The sequence below is a fragment of the Sinohyriopsis cumingii genome, chromosome 9 (assembly GCF_028554795.1).
Source record: "Sinohyriopsis cumingii isolate HCF-2022 chromosome 9, ASM2855479v2, whole genome shotgun sequence".
In the NCBI taxonomy this organism is placed as follows: Eukaryota; Metazoa; Mollusca; class Bivalvia; order Unionida; family Unionidae; genus Sinohyriopsis; species Sinohyriopsis cumingii.
In genome coordinates, this window is record NC_142969.1 from 39283587 (window position 1) to 39302682 (window position 19096).

The 19096-nt window shown below is 33.8% G+C and overlaps 1 protein-coding gene across 5 annotated transcripts in view; it reads right to left on the reverse strand.

Moving 5' to 3' along the window:
* LOC149791596 (uncharacterized) overlaps nucleotides 1-19096 on the reverse strand; it is a 169992-nt gene that overhangs the window by 104372 nt on the left and 46524 nt on the right. The window contains exon 1 of one of the 5 annotated variants that reach the window (XM_089970156.1): nucleotides 19009-19084. The exons of 3 other annotated variants lie outside the window; for them this stretch is intronic. The gene's annotated coding sequence lies outside the window, so the exon portion shown is untranslated. Of the gene's footprint in view, nucleotides 1-18918; nucleotides 19085-19096 lie in introns of those variants that run through there. One more of the 5 variants, XM_089970150.1, reaches the window with a different exon arrangement.

Here is a 19096-nt window from a genome sequence, read left to right on the forward strand (position 1 = left end):
TTGGATTAAAGCCTGAGAAAAAGTTCAGGTGAAACAGGTAAATTAATGTGCATTTTTTCTTTAGTTTTCACACTGACTGAGATATTTAGTAAAATGACTGTTTAAAGCAAATGCTGTAAACATTATAAATTTGGACTATCTTGCACACTTTTATCCCTATTTACCCACCAATTTGCCCTAGCAATGAGGTTGGGGAAGAAAAGTCACTTTGCCCAGCATTAACCCTGTTTGCCCTAGCAATGAGGTTGGGGAGAAAAGTCACTTTGGCCAGTGTTAACCCTGTTTGCCCTAGCAATGAGGTTGTGGAGAAAAGTCACTTTGCCCAGCATTAACCCTGTTTAAGTAAAATCTGCTACTCTGACTCCTCTGATGACATCCTTTTCTAACATTTTAATTAGTAAAATGGTTGATCGCAGATACCTGTGTTACATATCAGCCTGACCATCCCCTGTGAATAAAATGATTGTTCCTAATACAGGTCAAGCAGACTTTTCATAGATCTGTCATGGTCCAAAAATACAAACTTGGAAGTGTGTATAGATCCGACTATTGTTATAAACAAGAAACAATTGAAACTGATAGTAAAGAACTGTAGTTCCTGCATATTCCCAAAGTCTGGACTGCAGTACAAGTACTAATAGTAACTCATCCAAAAACAAAAAGGCCAATATAAATAGAATTTGGTGAGTTAAATGTAAGCCCTGAATGTTCACATCAAACTGCATCAAAATATGATGAATGGTTCTTATGTTATGCTGATTATGAGCAACATTCCATGTAAAGGCATGATTGATCAATAAGGCCCGCAACTCTATTATATAACTTGTTATGTACATATTCCCCATAACTCTGTACAAAAGCAGGTCAAAGACACAACTTTCTTATAAAATTCCAACAAATGTGTTTTACAGTTCTTCCACTATGCTAATCATAAGCAACATTTGAAATTTACACCTGAACACTATAATTTGTATGACAAGGGCCATAACTCTATCCAAAATGAAGTATATAAGACTAATACCACAAGAGGAACTTTAAAGTCTACAAGACAACTGCATTATAGTATGCCATGCCATGCTGGTTACAAGCAATATCCCATGTCACAGATATAAAATGAAGAACCAACATTAAAATCAAAATACTTTTTTTCGAATATTCAAAGAGAAATTTGACATTAAAACATTTGCTAATTTACCCAGTGACACCTATATCTAGAATCAACTGTCAGTCATGCTGACCATGGGTTGTAATGATGCTGTTAGGCAGCTTTTGTACACAGAAACAAAATAAAGTGAAATTTAAAGTATGCAGTGCTGAATTAGTTCATAAAGGAATAACTTGAACCATGCTACATAACCTGAAATTCAAACAGTCACACACAATTAGGTAACCCTAGTGTACTGGAGATTCAAAACTGATTGAAAAGGGACAACTTCATCAAAATTGAACCTGAAAAAACAAAAGCAATAATAGGCATAATTGGATCTAATAAACAATGTACCAAATAGCATCCAATTATGTGTAAAGGTTAAAAAGATATGACAGCTACAAGGATGGACAAACAAATTGCCAGGCAGTGATGGGCAATGCTATAGGGGCCCTGCATTTTATGTGTGGGCCCTAATTATGTCCCCACTCATAAATATGTAACTGCTGTAAAACAAAAAGATGACTTGGTTCAAAAATTATTCCACTGCTACCAGCCCAACAGCCAAGTATTATCTAACTACCAGCCCAGCAATCAAGTATTATCTAACTCTTACTACTAGCCCAGCAGTCAAGTATTGTTTATCTAACTCTAACTACCAGCCCAGCAGTCAAGTATTGTTTATCTAACTCTAACTACCAGCCCAGCAGTCAAGTATTGTTTATCTAACTCTAACTACCAGCCCAGCAGTCAAGTATTGTTTATCTAACTCTAACTACCAGCCCAGCAGTCAAGTATTGTTTATCTAACTCTAACTACCAGCCCAGCAGTCAAGTATTGTTTATCTAACTCTAACTACCAGCCCAGCAGTCAAGTATTGTTTATCTAACTCTAACTACCAGCCCAGCAGTCAAGTATTGTTTATCTAACTCTAACTACCAGTGCAGCAGTCTAGTAATGTTTATCTAACTCTAACTACCAGTGCAGCAGTCTAGTAATGTTTATCTAACTCTAACTACCAGTGCAGCAGTCAAGTATTGTTTATCTAACTCTAACTACCAGCCCAGCAGTCAAGTATTGTCTAACTCTTACTACCAGCCCAGCAGTCAAGCATTGTTTATCTAACTCTAACTACCAGCCCAGCAGTCAAGTATTGTTTATCTAACTCTAACTACCAGCCCAGCAGTCAAGTATTGTTTATCTAACTCTAACTACCAGTGCAGCAGTCTAGTAATGTTTATCTAAATCTAACTACCAGCCCAGCAGTCAAGTATTATCTAACTCTTTTTACTACCAGCCCAACAGTCAAGCATTGTTTATCTAACTCAAACTACCAGCCCAGCAGTCAAGTATTGTTTATCTAACTCAAACTACCAGCCCAGCAGTCAAGTATTGTTTATGTAAATCTAACTACCTGCCCAACAGTCAAGCATTGTTTATCTAACTCTAACTACCAGACCAGCAGTCAAGCATTGTTTATCTAACTCTAACTACCAGACCAGCAGTCAAGCATTGTTTATCTAACTACCAGCCCAGCAGTCAAGTATTATTTAACTCAAACTACCAGCCCAGCAGTCAAGTATTGTTTATCTAAATCTAACTACCAGCCCAGCAGAAATGTTTATCTATTTATCCTACTACAGTAAAACACTGATCATCCAGTAGCTGTTGCATAATCAGGTGATGATAATTCTCTAGCCCAACTAGCCCAATACATAAAATTTATTGATGGGGGTGGTGGTGGGGAGTGAAATTTCAAATTAGAACCCCATTTTGTATGTGGATTTTTAAAAAAGTATTTTGAAACCATTTTCTCCACATGATCTTTGCTGGGATAACTAATCCAAACTTAAGTAGTTGCCTGTGAAAATAGAAATTGTAAGAATTTTTGAGGTACGTTGTACTTAAAGGGGAAGGGGAATATTTAAGTTATTGAAAAGTAAATAATTAGCTAAATAAAATATATCTTTCCTTTGGCTAAATTATTTCTTCAAAAAGTATACTAAGCTGTTTTTAGATTTTAAAATATATATGAAACACATTTTGCAATGAATTAATTTGACACAGGGTCTATGCATCTGTAGGAGAACATTTTCCTTTTCAGTCATGTGTATAGTTAATGCTGAAAGTTTTATTTACTTACAATTATTACGAATGTTTCGTATATATCTACTTTATGTACTCCCTTACAAGTCAATCCAACTGCAAAGAGCAAGATCGGCAAACATATAATGAACTGTCCAATTTGTAGGAAGTAATCAGTTGAACGAACAATACAGACCCTGATCTGCTGGTACATTATATGATGGCAGATTAGGGTCACCAGGGATTATGTTGTTTGCAGTTGGACTTGAATTAGAAGCAAGTGCATATGGTACAAAGTTGAATCTTTACTAATGTATGTAACCTATCCAAACAAGTTTATGCAATGCATCAGATGCACTCATGTTGTTTCTGTCAACAGTTACATACAGTAATAAATATAAACACAGCCTTAGGGGATCCGAAATATTTCAATTTTAAACATAACGCCTACAGATTACATTCCAACTGCCATAAAATATTAAGTTATTTATCAGGATGTAATTTTTGAAATATTTTTTCAAAGATATTGCTGTTGTAGTTTGTATTCATTTGCCAGAAAAGATTGAGCTACTCCTTTTTTTAAAAATAAAAATCAATAAAATAGCTGAAAAATACTATTATGCCCCGCTTACCAATCACCCTGTAAAGTTTGCTCCAGTATTAACAAGATGCCCAATTGGGCATGACACTGCTCACCCAACTTGCATAACTAAAAGTTGACAATTTCACTAAAACTGGTTTGTGTAATATTGTAAGAACATGACCTAAGTTAACTGTCTCTCAATCTTGATATAACGATGAATTTACCATATTTTTTTTTAAAAAAATGCAACTTGTTAAAATTTCTTTCTAACAAAAAATGCATAATCAATATGCACAGTATCTTGTGCATATGCTAAGTCATCCAAGGTACTGACAATGTAAACTTATTTATCAAGTCTAAAAAAAAAACTGGATGAGAAATACTCTGTGTCACTTAGTGGAGGTAACAACCTCAATCAGACACAAGGTGTCTCTATAATAGTGCAGATCTCACTTATTATAGAACCAACCTGTCCATGACAATGATAATATAAGCTTATTTACTAAAGTGGAGCAAAATCAGATTGAAATTTGGTCTCCATAGTGGTAACAAGCTTAGCCAATCATATACAAGATTACCTCAATATTATCTTGCTCATATTCAAGTGCATCCAACATATGGACAATAACAGACTACTGACCAGAACTAGAAGTGCTACAGTACTGACAGTCTAATCCTAACAAAAATTAAGTCTCCAGGGAAGTAAAAAAACCTCAATGAATCTGATACAAGATCACCATATAAATGTGCACAGCTCCTGCTCACAATATCCACCAAGTCTGATTAAAAACTCGTGACAAAAAGTCTCTCAAGCTTAGCCAATCATAAAAGGCTCAAGCTAGAAAAAGCTTAGCCAATCAAAAAAGTCTCAAGCAATAAGAAGCTTAGCCAATCAAAGAAGTCACAAGTGATAAGAAGCTTAGCCAATCAAAGAAGTCACAAGTGATAAGAAGCCAAACTAATCAAAGAGGTCACAAGCGATAAGAAGCCAAGCCAGTCAAGAAAGTCACAAGTGATAAGAAGCTTAGCCAATCAGAAAAGTCACAAGTGATAAGAAGCTTAGCCAATTAGAAAAGTCTCAAACTATAAGAAGCTTAGCCAATCAAAAAAGTCACAAGCAATAAGACTAGCCAATCAAAGAAGTCACAAGCGATAAGAAGCTTAGCCAATTAGAAAAGTCACAAGAGATAAGAAGCTTAGCCAATCAAAAAAGTCACAAGTGATAAGAAGCTTAGCCAAACAGAAAAGTCACAAGAGATAAGAAGCTTAGCCAATCAAAAAAGTCACAAGCGATAAGAAGCTGAGCCAATCAAAAAAGTCACAAGTGATAAGAAGCTTAGCCAGTAAAAAAAAAGTCACAAGCAATAAGAAGTTTAGCATATCAGAAAAGTCACAAGTGATAAGAAGCTTAGCCAATCAAAGAAGTCACAAGCAATAAGAAGTTTAGCCAATCAAAAAAAGTCTCAAGCGATAAGACGCCTAGCCAATTAAACAAGTCACAAGTGATAAGAAGCTTAGCCAATTAGAAAAGTCACAAGAGATAAGAAGCATAGCCAATCAAAGAAGTCACAAGTGATAAGAAGCTTAGCCAATCAAAGAAGTCACAAGTGATAAGAAGCTGAGCCAATCAAAAACGTCACAAGTGATAAGAAGCTCAGCCAATCAAAGAAGTCACAAGTGATAAGAAGCTTAGCCAATCAAAGAAGTCACAGGCAATAAGAAGCTGAGCCAATCAAAAAAGTCATAAGTGATAAGAAGCTTAGCCAGTAAAAAAAGTCACAAACGATAAGAAGTTTAGCCAATCTGAAAAGTCACAAGTGATAAGAAGCTTAGCCAATCAAAAAAAGTCTCAAGCGATAAGAAGCCTAGAAAATCAAACAAGTCACAAGTGATAAGAAGCTTAGCCAATCATACTCGTAGAGATCCTGCTCATAGTAAACTACATTATATACCTTGATGACAAAAGTATATTTACCCATTTATTTAGAAAATAAGAGCAGAAATAAAGTAACCTCAGTCATATATGCATGGATCTTCATCATATCTGTATACTTACTTACCAAGTTTGGTCAAATCTGGATCACACATAGTGGTCAAAAGCTCAGCTAATAACAAGCAAGATCACCTCATTAATATGCCTGGATTTTTTTAAACTTATGTGAGATGGTGATCTTATAAGACTATGTTGAACACTTTATCAAAATCAGATCAAAACTATGGCTACCGGAGTCATAACAAGCTCAGCCAATCACTTGCAAGATCACTTCATTTACATATGTAAATCTCATCATGAACAAAACTGTCCAAAAAAGTTTGATGACACAAGTTCAGACAGTCAGATGCAGGATCACCTCATTATGTGCAGATACACTCATTACCAAGATCTTAAAGATCTAAGTAAATATTCCAAATTTATCAAAATCTGATTAAAATCATGGCTTCAAAATGGTAACAAGCTCTGCCAATCTGAAGCAAGACAACCAAATTAATATGCATGAATCTTACTCAAACTCATCCATGCCCTTGACCACATCAGCCAATTCTAAGCTTGATCAACATGGCATCCAGAGTGGTAAAAAACTCAGCAAATCGGATTGCCTCTTCAAGACTGTGGAACTCTCTTGATCTTGTAAGTTATAATATAGATCTCCTGCCATGGTGAATATAGGACCCACCCTCATGGCGAATCCACACACACATTTTATTACATAGCTCCCACATTTCCCCATTTAGACTGTAACCCATTTTAAGTGCTAAAAAGAATATCTGCCACATAATCAATGTAAAACTCGCAAACCACTAAAACTCAACTGGGCATTCAGTCAAGTCTCTCAAGATGGTACCAACTGAATCTAACCTGGGATGGACTAACTTTATTGGATATTGAAAATTCATGGGGAATTCGGACTAAATGAAAAAGTCTAACCTTCATAATACAATATTTTCAAAACTTCTGCCAGATACAATTTTATCAGCATTAAACTATGGTTGAGATATATTTACCCAAGTAAATATTCCATAACTTTAACACAGTAATATTTAACTCTTGTCCATCTGACCACTAAACCATTCTCTTTACATATTTCCTTTAGCACCTCCATGAAATTTTTTTTAGATGGTGTTGATTTTTCACCTCCCATAGTTCCATCCTTTGTCCAATCGTGAAATTAGGTAAAAACATTCTGGTTCTTTATGATAATTCCTTCCTAGATTTTTGTTATTTGGCTGACTGCAATAAAAACCTGACATGTAGTTTTAATTCTTTTTAAGATCGTTTTCCAATTTGTTCTTCTTGTTTTCTGTTTTTCATCTCTTGTTTGCAGATTTTCAGTCAATCAAACAAGTAGAAGTAAAAAAAATCTCTTGGCTTTTGTGCTTAGTGTTTGTTATTTATGTATATGGATGTTGCTTCTTCCACTGACAAACAACCTGTTCAGCTTCAAAATGATGGAAAACTCTTTGTATTTGCAATTTTGTGTGTGTGTGTGTGTGTGTGAGAGAGAGAGAGAGAGAGAGAGAGATTAAAACCAGTTTATCTGACAGAAATATCCAGCAGATTAACAGTTCTGACCCACTGGACCAACTGGACAATGGTCATTATAACAAATTGTCTTTGATTTCTTTATTCTCTATAATGTCAAATAAATACCTGGAAAAGTATAATTAAAACATCACAAATTTACTGATTTGTTTGGCTTAGACAATCAATGAAAGTGTCACTGACTAACCTTAATTTAGAAGGTGGCTAGATCTAGGTTACACAGGAATTTTGTTGGACAATAATCTGAGGTGTCACTAACTCAAAATGTCTGGTCATTATGTTCTCAGATCATTTAGCACTTTATAGCCACAAGCACAAGCCAACTAAGGTGTAAAACCATACTGCCTGGACTTCATGAAAACCCTATAAATAAACAATTGCCCAGGGGTCTGTAGTATACATCGGTCCCATATACCATGTTTCTTATCAGTTATCTACAAGTATATTATGTTCTATAGTAAACATGAAATACTGGGAACAACTACTGTATATATATATACTTGTATACAGGTAAAGTCCAACTGCAAAAAACAGAGACCCTGATCTGCTGTAGCATAATTCACCTGAAAATGATATTATGTGTCTTGTTATCAGCTTACATCAGCAAGTCGAAATAACTCACAAAAACTGTAGAAAAATGACCATATAAATTTTATGAAACACTACAGCAACAGTTCTGTAAGATATCATGCTCACCCAGAAACAAATTCAGGTCATCTTCCAATTTTAGTTATCTTTCTATGATTTGACTATTAGATTCAGGTAATACAAAACAAATTCAGGTCATCCTCCAATTTTAGTTATCTTTCTATAATTTGACTGTTAGATTCAGGTAATACAAAACAAATTCAGGTCATTTTCCAATTTTAGTTATCTTTCTATGATTTGACTATTAGATTCAGGTAATACAAACAAATTCAAATCAACTTTCAATTTTAGTTATCTTTCTATGATTTGACTATTAGATTCAGGTAATGCTGAAGCAAATCTATCATTTTCACATATATTTTTTTTACATGTATTCATATCAACCATCTCATAATCAACAGGCCACCAGCTAAATTACTGTCTACACATCCAGCTGCGTTATATCAAAGATCATATCTTCAAATACGGGATTTAAATCCGACTTATCAGTTTCAGCCTGTGACTATAAAAAAAATAAAATAAATCTGTATAATGCATGAAGTTAATAATATTCCTATTTTGTGAGAATTTGCATTCCATTCATAAAGTCTTTGCAAAGCATTTCAAATGTCTAACAAATTAATTTCCGATCGTAGTACATCTAAAAAGCTTTCAGGTCTACTTTTTAAATCAAGGGTCTGAATATCACATGGAACGGTGATAATCATTACATGGAGCTGATTACGTAAGTATATTGCCAGTGGAATATGATAGCTAGCTAACCATATAGATATCATGTACAACACCTGAATTATATTCATTGTTGTTGGGGGTAGGGGGTTGTATTTTCAAAGAAGGAAACTGAATTGTTAATTATACATTTAGCCCTTATCCGTTCAATGTTAGCAAAACATTTGAATTTAAGACTATTGATTAATTTATAAAGTACTGAAAACAGGTGCTCTCTGTTCTGGCGGCCCATTAGCGGTTAGAGCATCTGCCTTGGATGTGGGATGATGTGGGTTCAAACCCAGGACGAATCATACAAAAGGCTTACAAATATCGTACTAGCAGCTGCCTTACTTGGAATTCAGCATTAAGAGGTTAGTGTTTGAACTGGTCATCCTGGTGTCAGGATAATATGATTGGATGGGACATCATGCTACATGTTTGCGGCATGATGCCCCAGTGGTAGATATCATTGTAAACTGCCACACTGCAGACACTGTAGCAATATGATTCAAACTGTTAAAGCTATGTTAAAAATTTTAAAAAACTCACAAACACACACTGTTAGGTTCAATTACTGTTACTCTATTTTACCATATATAATCACTTATAAACTGAGTAAAACTACAAACAACAATGATCCTGATCTGCCAGGGTCTACGTTGCTTGTTCTACTGATTACTCCAAACTAACTGCACAGACCCCAATCTGGCAGCACACGATGCGATGCCAGATCTGAATCTGTGTAGTATTCCATTGGACTTGACTTATAAGTGAGCATAGACAGTATTATGTCTTATAACATGAAATTTTCTTATTTCAAGGACAAATATTAAGTTCTGAGGTCAAACTAAATGATCCATGATCATGTGAGATCTGACTAACAAGTCAAATAAAGAAACAAATGGTCTGCTTGAAGTGAGACTTAAAACAAATGAACAATGACTTTCTTTTTAATGTATTATTCACAAATGACCATACCTTGGTGTCTGATTGCAGAGAGTGTGAAAGTGCGAATGGTTTAGACACTGAACCACAGGTTGAAGATCACTGTGACCTACTTCAAGTGTCTTTTCTAATACAGTTTTGTAGTGCCCTGAAGATGAATGCACATCTTTTATGTGAGGTTTATGCAATGATTAGCCTAAACATAAAATTTCAAAGTACATTTGTAGCTAAAGCAAAACACTAGGATAAGTGACATATATTAAGTTAAATGGTTATCATGAAATTTTAGTCTGTACATGGAACTCAAAACATTCTATTAACAACAGTAGATATATAAACAGCACAATACAAGATGCAACAAACCATGATACTAAATGAGAGAAGTGTTTAACGAGTCTACAAGCATTTGTTTAAGCATGTAAATCGGAGGATCACAAGGAAAATTTGTTCTACAAAACAAGTCACTCCTATAAATATATCTATTCTTCTTCTTCTTCTTATTATTATTATTATATTATCATACATGCCTTACGGCTTGTTTTGAATATCAAGAATTTTTGACAAAATTCACATCCAAATATGTTTTTAGTATATTTGGATGTATGGCAGAAAGAAAAGCAAGAAGAAGAGAGAGAGGCATGCATTCTGCATCAGACCAAAGCCAAGATCTGCACAGACAAATGTCCTACCTTGAACATGTTAGTCCTTGCAAATAAAATGGCGAGCTAATTACTGGTCTACACAAGCAAATACACACTGAAGAACTGTAATGTACTGTACCAAAACATTATTGTAAAACCTAATTATTCTTGTACAATATTGGGAATGTGTAGCTCTAGGTGGAGAAAGGTGACATTCCAACACCCTAGTGCTGACAATACAATTTTACATTTACAAATTGGAATGTTAACAAGAAAAATTGCTAAAATATTGTATTGTTCCAATCAAATATCAAAGGTGGTTGTTATTTTTCTGCATGGCTTAACTACCATATATAGTCACTTGTAACTAGAGTCAAACTCCAAACAACAAAGATCCTGATCTGCCATACCATAATGAGCCTGCAGACCAGAGTATGCTTTTTTTTTACTGATTACTTATAACTAACTGCACAGACCCATAACTGGTGGTGCATTATGCAATGGCAGATCTGGGTTTGTGCAGTTTGCAGTTGGACTAGACTTATAAGCAAGTATAGACAGTAATCACAACACAAGCTTATTAGATGTCAAAGAGGAAAGAAAAATAAATGTAAAATTGTGATAGTACGTGTTAGATTTGTTGTTTAAAGATTTGGCAATTCAAATTTGAATTTTTAAATCAGTGGGCAATCAGAAGCGCCATTGTAATCTTGAAGGGAAAGTGACAGAAAATTAAATTACAATATGGTAACAGGCTGGTTTAAAGTTTTGTTTTAAAGATGTGAATATATCAAAGCAATAGTTTTTGTGATTTCTCTCCAGGATGAATTGCCTCCCACAGATGATGCATTAGACCAATAAAAGCCTCCATACAATATTCATGAAGTTACTACTATAATGTTGCAAAACCCTCATAATGGTTTTCTTCTTATCTCAATAGCAGATTATACACTGTCTGGGATTTAAGGAAATTTCAACTGGAGTACCACAGGGATAGATTCTTGGCCATATCTTTTTCATGTTATATATATAAACGATTTTCCAAACTGGTTGAAACATTATTCAGTGTCTACACATCATACGAAGATGATGCATCACAAAATGTTAGTTATAAAGATATTATGACTGTCGAGTGCAAACTAAATGAAGACTTACAATGTGCTGTAAAATGGATCTATGACAAAAAAACTTAATTTAAATCTACAGAAAACCCAATCAATGCTTATATGCTCATCACAATAAGCAACCAAATGTTGAGAAATTAACTTGGAAGTAATTGGTAAAAAAAATTATTATGTTGAGCGTGGCAAAAATTCAGGTATCCTTGTTGATAACACGTTTTCCTGATCCAACCTCTTTGAAATACTTTTTATAAAAGTATCGGAAAATAATTTAAAATAAGGTTTGTTTTATGGTGGTCTGAAAAGTGTAAAATACAATAGTTTTTCCTCATTTTATCTACTGTTGCATTGTGTGGGGAGAACCCTGTAAATTCTCTTACATGCAGAGACTAGTTTACTGAATAAACCACCACTGGTGATAATTGCCAATGATACTGTAATATCTACTTCATCTCTTTTGCAGAACTTTTACTGTTTTTTGTTCATTTGTAAGGAACATCAGCATAATATATGAATGAATGAATATAAATATAAACACACACATCCATATATATGTACATGTATGTATATATATATATATATATATATATATATATATATATATATAACACGCCTCTATCTCACACACAATATATATATATATATATATATATATATATATATATATATATATATATATATATATATATATATATATATATATGAAAAGGGTTTTAAGAAATCTTTTGCTTACATGGGTAGTTTTACAGAATAGTTTGCAGCATCGTGAAGAATACACCTTAGTCTTGAGTTCTATGTTTGCAATAGTGCATTCTTATCATGATGTCACAAAGTCCGTAAATAAACAGAGCCTAATCACATGATAAAACCTCAGACGAGGGAAGTCAAACAGACGCTATCTGATTATGGCTTGTCAAAGAGCAATTTATTTTAATTGTGAAGATAAAATGTTTCTTTCCTTCACCCTTTTTCTATTTCCTTAAGTCATGGTAACATTGAATCACTCACCTTAAAGACAGAAGGTAGAAAGTTATGATTGAATAACCTATCAGGCTGACTGCTTACAAGCTGTTCCTAATATCAATCAAAATAAATACATTAAGAACAAGAAAATGCAACTATCAAACAATTACTCAGCATAGTATTACAGTCATACATTATGTCTAAGGAAACTAAGTCACAGTTGCTTTAAATGTTATTAATCCAAACAATACATTTTACATTACCACCAAAATACTACTAAAAATTACAGGTATCTTTGGAAGCAATTAAAACAGAATGAAAATATCAGTTTCATGAATAGTATGTAAAAGTTAAAATAACCTACTTTGATCACTACGACCTAGTTCTTAGTTAATACATTTGAAACAATATCAAAGACATCCTGCCTAGATTACAAGCATCATATGCCTGATTAAGACAGGTTAAAAAATGTCAGGATCAATTATGAATAACCAAATAAATAATAAACATTTACATTGCAGACAAAAATGAATAACAGTAGAGAATAGCATTAGGTACTTTAAGAATATTAATATGCAAGATCATCCCACTGAATCCTTACCACTGATCAACAAATGTCAGCCACATGCAGCCTTAATAAAGATTTCTGAATTTTCATTGCAGGTACAATTTACATTCACACCACATTTGTTACTGATGAGTAAGTGCAAAAAATATACAGAATATGTATGAGCAACATATGTGTAGCACATATACCAGGTAAACCATAGCTGCCAGCAGGGTGCATGTCTGCCTGCAGATACGCCCATAAATCAGTCACCATCACTCAGAATCTTATTAAAAGTTTGAACAAAACATATCACTTGTTTAAGCAATTAAGAAAAAAACATCAATTCAAAACTTCTCTTAAATCACTTAAAACTGAAATAATAAAAGATCAGTACACAATTACTGCCCCCTACCTCTCTTTAAACTACTGTGCAAAGGAAATATAAGTGTACCACATTCCTCACATGGATACCATGTACTGGAAAGAAAGTGTAGCTCTTACAGAATACTACCAGTACAGTATAGTAATGTTTCATATCATTCAAAGGATTATGACTGGTAAGGATCCATGCTTTAAGAATTCAATGAAATAAATCAAGTAGCAATTTTGAAAATAAAACTAACCCAGTTTAATGGGATGATACATGATTGGCCTTACCTGTTTTGCACAAGCAACATCTGTGCATTTTAGCTGGAACATACTTATATTGTAGAAATCCTTTCAAGAAAACAGAAATATCAAAAAGTCATAATAATTTTTTTAATTGTTATTCATCTTGCTAAACAAAATAAACTGTAATATAATTTTTACTATTTTCAGAAAATTGTGCATAAATTTAGCCATTGTTTAGAGAAATGTTCATACATTTTGCAACTCTAAGGAATGCAAAGTTTGTCCTTACCTACCAACCACTTATTGGGGAAACTAACTAACTGGATATTTCTAGATTTGGAAGCACTCTACAGTGGCAGAGCGAATACTCCACACACTATGGTAGCAACTCCAATATTCATCAAATGGTGACTGACAAGCCAGGCTAGTAAGCATCGTTTGCTTTTATTAGATATTATAGGATTTATTTGACAGATGGTGTAGAACTGTAGTCATTTTCAATCCATTACATTGATGCAGACTTGTTTTTAGAATTAAAGAATACCTAAACTTCATTCAAAGGACTAAATGCATGGATCCTACACAAATCTGATTTTGTTTTAAATGAATTTTTCCATGACCTCTCCAAGACAAATTCTTATTTTCCATGACTACATTCTGTAATTTTTATAATGAAAAGACCAGAAAGTTGGATCTGAAAATAGGAAATAATGATAATATACTCATTATTCCCACAACAAAAAAGAAGTCATATGGACAACGTTCTTTTGCATACCAGGGCCCAGCAATGTGGAATGAATTGCCCACTGAACTTAGACACAAAGACACAATGATCTCATTCAAGAGTGCTCTTAAAACTCACTTATTTCGAATGCAAGAATTTAAAGATCTAATAATGTTCCTACCTTAAATATTTACAGCATGTTTTTATGTTTTCTAATTTCATGGTGTTTGTTTTCTGTAAAATCAGTATATGTTTTTTTATGTTATAGGTGTTGTTTAATGTTGTAAAGCGCTTAGAGCTTCCAAAGATTAGGTGCTATACAAAGTCCTCGTTATTATTATTATTATTGTTATCATCAACATAAAAAAAATAACCAAATAATCAGCATTTTTTGTTATCAAGATGACCTAATCCTCCCCATAGTGCCACCTGATTCGACCACTTTAACACTACATACAGACATGTAAGTAAAGGGACATTTCCCATTTTGTTATATTTTCCATGTCATTTCATGAAAACATTTTTGTCAAGGATTTTTCATGACTATAAATGGGCTGCATTGGTTTAACTAATGTTACCATTTTCAATAACTTCATACTCACAAAAAGAAGTTTTTGGTCATCAGTGATCAGGTCGTTATTGTTCATTGGTAAAACAAAAAACATTTAAACGATAAAAGTGAATATACAAGATCTCATATGGCAGAACAGGAGCAAATATTTTTTCTACCTATGACAAGACATTTGAGAAGAGTTACTTTCATTGAGTCATTAGACACATTTGACAAATATATCTCAAAATGAACTCATATCTTTATAATAGCAGGCTTGCAACGTGAGAAGCTAATCTGAAAGGACAGTCAGTCATTATCCACCAGATAAGGTTACAAATGGATGTAACACTATCAACTTCAGAAGTTCATTCAAGTTTGTATCAGTAGGTATTTCTTAATGTCTTAGCAGCTTTTTCATATTCATCCACAACAGAAGTGTAAAAGGTTGAGGAAAAAGTGGTAATTTTAATTCTGTAATACTCACCAGCTAGTCTCCAATCTAAGGTGATTATCACCTTCTCCAATTTTCTGTCTGATACCTCAGTCAACCTGCATCATTCTGAATATCATCATTTTTGAACTTGTACCGAACTGAAGGTACAAAGGACCATAGAGGGAGCTAGGAAATGAGCAATAATAACAACTAAGTATTGCATATGCAAAATTTTATCCCCCCCCCCCCCATTAATGTTTTATTAGCAGTAACACCTGTTGTTATGCTTCAGAATTTGCCAGCCTCCAGTGGAGGGCTAAAATAAGCTGTCAAAATGAACTTGCCATTTCTATTAGTTGGGTCTCTACAGCAAACTGGAGAATGACATGACAACCTGATGGGCTGACAAAACTGGGCTTAATGCATAAATGCCTTTGCTCTGGTGTGACTTTGATTGATGGTAAAACAACAAGGTGGGGTAAGACCACCATAATGTGGCATTCATGACATCATTCAAAGAAGAATTACAAAAAAAGGCCCATGATACTGCAAAAGCCAGTAACTCATGGGGGCTTTGATTTCATGAAGAAAGGAGAAAAAAAAAGGAATGCTCTCACTGAGACATTGACAAGCTGTTTAATAGTCCCAACAACTGTACAAGATGATGGCTGCCAAAATATAAGAACTACCTTAGATAGGGAAGAAAAGAAGGTTCCACTCCTTTCTTTCCTTTTTTGTTTCAGAAAGATATTAAAAGCTCTAACTGGACAAAAAAAAATCTATCTTGACCATCCCCAGCACTGATATGTCTGAGACATAATTTCAATATGAACAGAAGCTGATTCTTTGCCAGAAACCCAAATTGGCAAAATAGTGGCTGAATCATTGTTATCACTTAACTATAAACAACCCTTTTCTTCCGACAAGGCATGATTTTCACTCCTCTTTACAAATGCTAGTATGACAGAGGAAACAGTTTTTAAGGTAAGGCATTCAATGGAAGATTTATTCAAAGGTTCAAAAGAAGGTTTAGATTACAACCAAAACACACACTAAAGGTTCCACCTCTATAGTGGAGCCCATAGAGAATTCAGGACTGTCAGAGAGGATTGTTCTAATGGTAGATACTAAACAATCTTGTCAACAGCATTCTCAGACTCACCCTTCTAACTTAAGCAAATGCAGGTAAAGGTGAGCATTACCTGTGTCCAGTTTATGTATCACATGCTTCTGGTGAAACATAATAAGAGGTCTATTTATAGATAATGTTTTCATATAAAAACTGCTCTGCTTAAATATTTAAAATTCCCCTGTACAACTCTAGAGGGGAACTACACCATACCTCTGCACGAAAATCCCCAGTGCTAGACATCAGTATAAACTGCCACAGTGCAGACATCTTTGCGATATGACTGAACAATTGTTAAAGCTACGTTAAAAATCCAAATCACATACACACACACACATCCATGTATTAATGCTGGCATCTAATATCAACAAATTAATGCTGGCACCTAATATCCACTGATTAATTGTTGGTACCTAATATCCACTGATTTATGTTGGTACCTAATATCCACTGATTAATGTTGGTACCTAATATCCACTGATTCATGCTGGTACCTAATATCAACAAATTAATGTTGGTACCTAATATCCACTGATTAATGTTGGTACCTAATATCCACTAATTAATGTTGGTACCCAAGAGTTTTGGAATGTAAGCTAATCTGCATACTATAAACATTTGGACTCTCTTATCAACTCCACTAATATTGATCATTTTCACCGTGAAAAGCCTCTAAATCAATTTTTGTTAAAAGATTTGACAGGTAAAGAGTTTGATGGAAATATGAGAGAAAGAAAACTGAATAACAAATTGTCTGAAGAATCTTGAAAACAAATGTACAAAAAAATGTCCCTATGGTCAACATAATTTAGAACCACTTAAAGAAAAACATAAAACTAGCACCGACTGCATATACCAGTAAATAACAGATGATGTACATAAAAACCTCACAACCATCAAAACTATTCTATACATGTTTACAAGTTGAACAAATAAAAAAATGTTACTAATTTTAGTGACTTCTTAAAAGTATTTGATTCAGTTATGAGATCAGCATCATTTTGCAAGATGTTTACTCAAGTAAAAGGGGGTACTGTATAATAACAATATATAAAAAAAAGTCACTTGGGATATGAAAATGATACGAAAGCAGGAGTGACGCATGATGTCCCAAAGTGGGAGTGTCACAAGGAGATGTCCTAAGTCCCATTCTATTTACATCTGATATGTTTGTCAATTATATTGATCAAATATCTGATGCATGCAACTGTTTACCCATTATTTTATATAACATGTATCAATTACCTTATTGTATGCAGATGACCTGTTGCTTATATTGGGAAGTGGCTCATGCTTCAATCTCACTAACATAAGCCAATTCATAAGATACATTGAGACGAGAGACATGTGACTGATCTAATTTAGTCGACTTTAAATTTCAGTCAATCCAATCACTGAATTCTAGACTAAAATCTAAGTCCAAAATTAAGTTCCGTTAGTGAAAATGAGTCTTTGTCTTCAATAGTGTCTCAACTCGTTCAGTAATTACAATATGAGTTGTCGGCTGACAAACATAGAAAAGAAAAACAGCTGAATATGTAATTATGAGAAACTAAATATTGACAATTATCCATTTACAGACAAAAAACAGGCAAATGTTAAAACAAAAATTTTTTTAAATGGTTTATTTTCAAGAAAGGATTTTGCATTGATTATTATACCAATTCTGCAGGGGAAACAATAGAGCCAATGCCTGTAATTTGTATGCTCTCTGGAAATACAGTACATGTATAATGATACATATGGAAGAGTGCAACTGAATATTAAAGTTATCATAGATGAACAACAATATTTATTCCAATATCATGATACCCTCCACCCGTCCACATTTCTATCCTAAACTTTTGTTTGGAAATTCACCAAACTTTGTAATCATGTTACCCTTGGGACAATCACCTGCACAGGTATGTTGTCTTTGTCTCCCACCCATGGGGTCCATGGGATGAGGTCAAAGGTCAGATGTACAAGAAGGTAAACTACAATGACATTTTCAAATATTGAGTGGCCAAGCATTATGATTTCATAGCATAAAGTCATATAATATTTTACGACAAATTTTGCACTATGACATATGGTGTTTTTAAGGGTGGGTGACTCGGTTGAAATACTAAGTAAAAAGGTGTGATGGCTTACAATAGTGAGCTACAACATTTTTGCTCTAGTATAACAAGCCATGAACTGCCAAAGGATATTTCATTAACTTCATATTAATACATGTGTACACATTATACACACACACACACACACACACACACACATATATATATATATATATATATATATATATATATATATATATATATATATATGGCTTGTTCTGGATAAATGATTTCATCATTTGTGCTCATTTCCTAAAGAACATGCAGAAAACTCAACTTAATGTCCTTCATGAAAATCCTACCCTTTTTTCAAGTGTCAGGCCAAATTATCACCCTAATTTACAGTTCTAGAATAGACTATGTTACAGCATTTTCTGCACTGACAATGCAAATTTATCAGCTATAAATTTCAATCTGGAAACTATTTACTTACCGAAAACTAGTTTTTGTTTAATTCCACAACCACAACCTGAAAACTCCCTTCCAATGCAAATGAAAATGTGATTCTCTAAGTGCTACTTACAGTAAAATCCATTTCCTGACAGAAAAAGTCTTAAAACAGTTCCACCCACTCAACAAGAACAACAAAATTCCAAAACCAGTCTCATCTG